This window comes from Tinamus guttatus, unplaced genomic scaffold (genome assembly GCF_059628265.1).
Source record: "Tinamus guttatus ecotype Peru unplaced genomic scaffold, ASM5962826v1 Tinamus_guttatus_pri_ptg000387l, whole genome shotgun sequence".
NCBI lineage: Eukaryota > Metazoa > Chordata > Aves > Tinamiformes > Tinamidae > Tinamus > Tinamus guttatus.
In genome coordinates, this window is record NW_028288921.1 from 275,423 (window position 1) to 283,095 (window position 7,673).

A 7,673-nucleotide genomic window follows, 5' to 3' on the forward strand; every position below is an offset into this window, starting at 1 on the left:
CTCAGTGTGAGCAGCTGATCAGAGGACAGGGCTGTGATATGGACTGTGAGGACGTGTCTGTCTGTGTAGAGGACAGGCCGGAAACGCTCTGGCCGTGCAGGGCTGTCCCCAGAGCGAGTCCTGGAGATGGAGATGGAGGTGGAGAAGGAGCAGCAGGTGAATGGCTGCTCCTCATCCATGGACGGGATCCCTGGAGTGCAGGAGCTCACAAGGGAGGTGAGCAGTGGGGCTGGAGGGAGAGGTGGGTGGCAGGGGTGGGACCTGCACAGAGAGCACGAGAATGGTTGGGAAGGAGACCTGGGCCAAGATAGCCAGGCTGGAGCTTCTCCAGTGAGGGGACACGTATTCCTGGCCATGGGCATTTCCTCTCACACAGAGCAGCCCAATGGGCACTCTCTCCTGTGCCTGACACTGGTTCAGCAAGAACAAGGTGCCACCGAAGATATCCATGGGCCTTGACAGCCTTTGATGCAGCCACCCAGAGGTCCTCATTAGCCCATTGCCTGTTCATGTCATGTGATGGGATGAAGAGGAGTTCAGAGGAGGAGAGCTAGAAGGGTTTGAGAGTGCAGGGCCTGGAGCAGAGACATGGCAGGGCCGGGGTGCCTCCCATTTATGCAGCACCCTAGATGTAGACGGGATGGGCTTTCCCTACAGCCAGTGCTGGAATGTCTGTGTTTGGGTACAGGATGGAAATGCAGGATGCCCTGGGGCACTTGTCCGGCCATCACTCCAAGGGGACATAGTTTTCTTGTGGGTGCCCTGCTGTATCTGCTAGAGACGTGTGGTTGTGCTGGACACTCCAGGCATCAGACAAGGCCCTGCTAGCACTTTTCTGTGACATCAAATCAAGACTCTGCATTGAATTACAAGAGCTGTTGGTAATCCTGCAATCTTCCCATACCTCAGCTTCATGGGGAGTGTTGCTGCTGTCGTAGTTGGCATCTGGGGTCATTTCAGATGGCCAAGACGGCCAATTCCCCAACTCATGCTCTAGGATGATGCAGCTCTCCTAGTAGCTCCATCAGAGCAAGCAGACACTGACACATGCCTTGCACCTCCTCAGTCTCTTCTGCTGTCACCAGGGGTTTCTGTGGGAACTGCTGACCCTCACCCGGCATCTCCAGTGATTGTGGTGGAGCTTTGACAAGGACCTCGTGGGCAGATCTCTGTGCTCTGCTCACTTCAGTTTTGGCAAGGGCAATCCCACCATTGCTGTATTTGTGGAGTTTACAGGAGGGATGTGAATACGACTTCCGACTCAGATCTAAGCAGGTACAGCCCAGATTGATATTTCTGAATCAGCACCTAAACCCTGTGTCAATGATCTCCCCACTTGTTCACTCCTCAGTCTCCTGTCTAGTTAAGGGATGTGAAATGAGCCTTGCAGATTGAGACATTTCCAATTTTGATAGATCTTCATTCTCTGATGAAATAAATTGCAATATTAGAATATCTCTCTCTCCACTTGCTAGAAAAGGACAACAGGTGATTATTTTAGTTTATTGAAGTGCACTTTTCCCAGGATGAGGGGGCACGAGGGACAGAGAAATTGGTGAGTTCAGCTGGGCCTCTGTTCCTGAGCGGGGCCAGGCTCCTGGGATGGAGGCAGCTCATGGCAGCCTGGCAGCACTGCCCAGAGACAGCCGAGTGCAGGAGCAGCTCCTGTGCCAAGAGCAGCAGGGCTGCGGGCACTGCCTGCTGCTGCGGACAGCAGAGGAGAGAAGGCAGCGAGAGGGGAACGGCAGTGTGGAGCGGGAGCAGAGCTCATTGTGAGGGAAATCGTCACAGCCCTTGAAACAGTGAGTCTCTGTCTGCAGGGCAATGCTGCTGAGGTTCCTGGAGGGGGTGTCTGCATCCCAGCCAAACCATGGCTCATAGAATTTTTAATGGTCTTTCTCCTGGAGTAAACAGCACATAGCAGGAGGAGGAGATGCTTCAGGGCAGGGATTCCCTGACACATGGTCAGAGGATCAGGGTATGCTTCTCTTGGGTATGCCACTTGAACACAGGGCTGTAGGGCTGTGAAGGCAGGGAGTGCACCAAGGTCTGCCTGGGGCTGTGATTCAGAGCAGTGTCCCTGTACCTCATGGTGCTGTTTGCCCAGGGCAGTGACTCTGCCACCTGTGAGGGTCAGCACACAGCCTCTCCAGGGAGCTCCATGTGGTGCTGTGGAGAGAAGCTTTGGGTGGGAAGAGAGATCCCTGGCAGGGCAGGTTCTTTCTGCCTTTGAGAGGTGCTGCAGGGGTCAGGTTCTGCTCACAGCTCCAGCACATGCACAGGACGTGTCTGAGGGGTCCTTTCAAGAGGAAAATCAAGAGAAGAGCTGCTTGAAGGAGAAGGAGCTTTCCTTCAGGCCTCTGCACTTTCACTTGCCTAACGTTGACAGGGAGAATGAAGGAACAAGTTTTCTGTTTTGGCAATGAGCTGGGAGTCATAAACCTTCACTCAGAGAGATTTAAAGGTCTGTGAGAAATTTTGGTGCGCTGCTTCATCCCCACTTGAGCCTAAAGGCAGCATCAGCATTTCTTTGCCACATCCCAGGACTTTATGTGGCCTGCTCATTCCAACCTGCAACCACAGAGCTGCCCCTGGACATTGCCAGACATTTCTACAGGGCAGAACTGAGCACCCAGAGGGTGACATGGGATCTTTGAGCAGTGACAGGGACAAGACACTGGGACAGAGAAAGAGCTGCCAGCAGGGACAGCTCCGGGCAGCAGAGATGGGCAGGGAAGGAGAAGGAACTGCAGGACATGGGACTCTGGCTGAACTCTGCAGCCAGAGCTGTGGCAGAGGAGAGGGGCATCTCTTTGGTGCCTCCCCACCAAAGGGCTGAGAGGGGCAGTGCTGCAATGTCCCCCTCTGCAAGGTGCCATACCCTGCAGGTAAAGCGAAGGTTTTCCGGAATGCCTCTCTGTCCCTCTCCTTGCCTCCCTTGGCAACAAGGTCATGGTGTTGCTCCTTAATCCTTCTCCTGCCCATGCTGCTCCTGTTCTTGCTCTCTGCTTACTGTTCTTGGGAGTATTCAGCTGCAGTTCAGGGACCAAAGCTACAAGTAGTGGAAAAGAGGGATTTCCAATGGAGTGAGGTCTCCACAGCTCCATTCTGTCCTGTGGAGCTCCAGGAAATGCAGTACAGGGAAATGAGTTGACTGTCCCCTTAAGGAAAGTCCATCTTAAATCCTGACAATCATTTGTCTGCTACCTTGTGGTTTCCTGCAGGCTGCCACATGCCCTCCAGAAAGCCTCTGCTGTCTCATGGCATATCTGGTATCTCAGCGACCCATGGGGAACCTATGGAGATACTGATAGCATGGAAGTGATGGTGGGAGGCTGTAAATGAGCAGCAGAAATGGTCTTATGTGTTGTTTGCTAGAAGGGGAGTCTGGAGACCTCCCTTAGGTGAATGTAGAAAGGGTGAGAAGGTCAGAAATGGGCACTCTTAAACCCCACTCTGCTCTCAGCAGGGGCTGCTCTGTTTTCAGACTAACATCATCCTCTAGCTAGAGGAGGCATGAGCCTCAGAGATCTGGGAATGAGACAAATAGATGAGAAAACTTTATTAATTTGTTTATTTTCCTTCTAAGAATGTCTTCTAACTTGTCACTGTTTTTTTCCTTGGTGAATTCCCCATATGTATGGGGAGGAAATGTCCAACAGCAGCTCCCTCAAAGAATTCCTGCTCCTGCCATTCTCAGACAGGCGGGAGCTGCAGCTCTTGCACTTCTCGCTCTTCCTGGCCATCTACCTGGCTGCCCTCCTGGCCAACAGCCTCATCATCACAGCCATAGCCTGCGACCACCGCCTCCACACCCCCATGTACTTCTTCCTCCTCAACCTCTCCCTCCTTGACTTTGGCTTCATCTCCACACTATCCCCAAATCCATGCACAATTCCCTGATGGACACCAGAGCCATTTCCTACTTGGGATGTGTTGGACAGGTCTTAAGTTTTACTATTTTCATATCAGCTGAGTATTCTCTTCTCACGGTCATGGCCTATGACTGCTATGTTGCCATCTGCAGACCCCTGCACTACGAGACCCTCCTGGGCAGCAGAGCTTGTGTCAGAATGGCAGCAGCTGCCTGGGCCAGTGGCTTTCTCAATGTTCTCCTGCAAACTGGGAACACATTTTCCCTACCCTGCTGCAAAGGCAATGTGGTAGAGCAGTTCTTCTGTGAGATCCCCCAGATCCTTAAGCTCTCCTGTTCAGACGCCTTCCTCAGGAAAGCTGGGCTTTTTGTGGTAAGTGCCTGTTTAGGCTTTGGGTGTTCCACTTTCATTGTGATGTCCTATGTGCAGATCTTCAGAGCTGTGCTGAGGATCCCATCAGAGCAGGGCCGGCACAAAGCCTTTTCCATGTGCCTCCCACACCTGGCCGTGGTCTCCCTGTTTGTCAGCACTGGTCTGTTTGCCTACCTGAAGGCCCCCTCCATCTCCTCGCCATCTCTGGATCTGGCGCTGGCTGTTCTGTACTCGGTGGTGCCTCCAGCACTGAATCCCCTCATCTACAGCATGAGGAACAAGGAGCTCAAGGATGCCATTAGGAGAGTGATTTCATGGACCTTTTTAAGCAGTGGTAATTTTTCCACATCTCTCCACAAATGACTCTTTTTGTATCCCGTAACTGGATTGAGCATTGTTTCTTCAAGTTGTTTTCATTTTGACTGTTACTAGTGATAATAATTGTTACCGTGTTGCTACATATCTACTTGTATTCATTCCCCTTTTTACGGTGTCTGCTTTGTCTCACCTGATACCCTCAATTGTGTCGAATGCTGGAAAAGGACTGGCCCCCTAACAGTATCTCTGTAATAAAGTAATTTCTATCAATACAGTGTGTGAAAGCTGGGCTTTTCCTCCAAAGCTGATGCCAAGAATAGGCCCAAGGACTTGCACCTCTCTAGGGTCTGCTGCCTAGGATTCTCCATGGGTTCAGCAACACAGAATCATGTAATGATCTTTCAGAGACCAAGGGCTGGTTTGGGAATTCACCTGTCAGAGTCCAAGGATAGTGGAGACGCTGAATGGTCATGGATTTACACATGCACAGCTCTCCTACATATTAAGGCACAGTGTCAGATGGCTCTTCTCATGGAGGGGAAGCGGGAGGTGCCAGGAGAGCACAGAGATCCTCCTGGGACAGCATATGCCTGGGATGGCCTGTGAGTAGAGCCTCATGAAGGGAGAGGTCCTCAAAGATGGAGTTTCTTAGAGGTAAAGCACTGGGTATTCGCAAGCAAAAGAGGACTCTGCAGTCTCAGGAGAGGCAGTGAGGACTCAACTGTCAGGAAGAAGGGAGAACGGAGAGCCCTCTGGGTCACCATCTATCAAATACCAGGGGCAGGATGTGTAGGCACAAGTGGACACAACGAGCACCCTTGGAAATGTTCTGCAGTGCAGGTGCCCTGGACTGTGCAGTCATCTGCAGTCCCCTAGAGGGATTAGAGGTCGTGATACCCATTTGGTTGGGTCTGACTCCTACCCCCGGTCACAGGAGCAGTGAAATGTCACCCTTAGCCATTTTATTCCTCCCTCTCCCCCCTCTATATCCTTCCCAGCTCTGCATCTCTCTATATTGGCCATTCTGTACTCAGTGGTGCCTCCAGAACTGAACCCCCTTGTCTACAGCATGAGGAACAAGGAGCTCAAGGAGGCACTGAGGAAACTTCCTCAATGGGTACAATGTCAGTGCCAAAACCTGTCCTGTGTGCAGTCACTTGTCATTCCCATGTACTTGCCATGAAACATGTGCTCTTCATTTATTTCTTTCTTAATTTTTACTCTTACCTTCCTGATAAAATAATAATAAATAATCATTTAAAATACAAAACAACAATACGGCAGGAACAAAAGGCAGACTAGGGAAAATACTGGCCTGCTGCTAAATGGGCCAAGAGCCCTGCTGGGAGAGGACACAGAAAAGACCACCTTTGCACTAGAGAGTTGTCCTACTTTGTTCTTTACACCAAAGGATGTAGGGAGGAGGAATCTGTGACCTGATTAACAAATATAGCATGAAAACCAGGACACCCGTTTACCAAATGAAGAGTACAGCAACACTTGCCTCCTCACTATCCTTGAACAGGCAACTGCTGCCTCATAGAACTCCAGGTGCAACTTGTGTCCTTGGTTACCTCTTCAGACCTGGCTCGAAACACTTGTGGCCCCCTCTAGCTGATCTTGATTTGAGGGTGACCACCTGCAGGAAGCAGCACCAGACCAGAAGTACAGCTGCCTTCAGAAATACTGTGGCCTGCAAGGCTGAAAATCAGAGGCCAACGTTCCTGAGAGCTGCAATGGGCATCTGCAAAGAACACGGTGTTTTGCCAATTGACTGGGACAGATGGGGCGATGGAAAGAACCAGACACCACTGGAAAGAATGGTCTTATTTCACTATTAATATTAAGGCAGTACAGAATGATACATTTAATAAAATAAGCTTATTACACACTCCATTTTAGCAACAGACAAAATAAGCAAGGTAATGCACCCAACCATTACTATATGAGAAAGGGAATAGTGATTAAAAGATACATCACCAATTGCCTAAATATGCCATCATATGCCATCATCATCCAGATCCGCAGTCACTGAGGAGTCCCTATTGTGGCGAGGATTTGGAGAACCTTCCCGGCAACTGGGAGGTCTTACGTGGTGCATCTACCCATGAGGTCTCCAACATCGCAGCAAGAGTGTCCATCTTTTATAGAGCCAAATCAGCAAATGATGATAACTTGCATTTTGTTTGTGAGCGGTTACAGAGTTAGAGTTAGAGGGTTAGAGGGTTTAGTATTAGAAGTTTTAGGGTGAGAGGGTTAGAAAACTTAGGGTTAGGGTTAGAGGGAAGGAGGATTAGCTGTAGAGAGTAGGAGCGTTTGGGGAAGAGTGTTTGGGAGTAGAGTTAGAAGTTTGAAAGGCTCGAGAGTTTAGGGTTAGAGGATTTAGGACTAGAGTGTTTAGGGTTAGCAGGTTAGAGTTTGCGGGTTTAGGGTTTAGGGTCAGGGTTAGAGGGTTTAGGGTTAGAGTTGGAGGGGATAGAGGTTATAGCGTAAGAGAGTTAGAGGGTTAGGGGTTAGTTTTAGAGGGTTTAGAGTTTACTATTAGAGAGTTAGAGGGTTTAGAGGGTTTAGGTTTAGGGTAGGCGGTTTAGGGCTAGGTGTTTCAGCGTTAGAGGGTTGGGGGTTAGTGTTAGAGAGTTTAGGGATAGGGTTAGAGGTTTTAGGGTTAGAGAGTTAGGGTTAGAAGGTTATGGGTCAGGGTTGGGGGTTGGGAGGCTAGCTTGTTAGGGTTAGAGAGTTAGGGGTTAGGGGGTTTGAGGATTTAGGGTTTGAAGATTTAGGGCTAGAGGATTAAGGGTTAGAGGGTTTAGGGTGACGGTTAGAGGGTTAGGGGTTTGGGCTAGGTTTAGAGAGTTTCGGGTTGACTGTTAGAGGGTTACGGTTTAGAGGTAGGGTTAGGATTAGAGTGTTTAGCGTTAGAGGGTGAGTGGGTTTGAGGTTAGCGTTTGGGGGTTTAGGGTTTGGAGAGTTTAGTCTTAGGGTTTGGGGGTTAGGGTGTTATGGTTAGTTGGGGTTTTAGGTTTGTGCTTAGGTTAGAAACAGGTCAGGGGTTAGAGGTTGGGGTTAGGGTTTTAGGGTTGTAGATTAGGATTAGGGTTAGGCCACAGG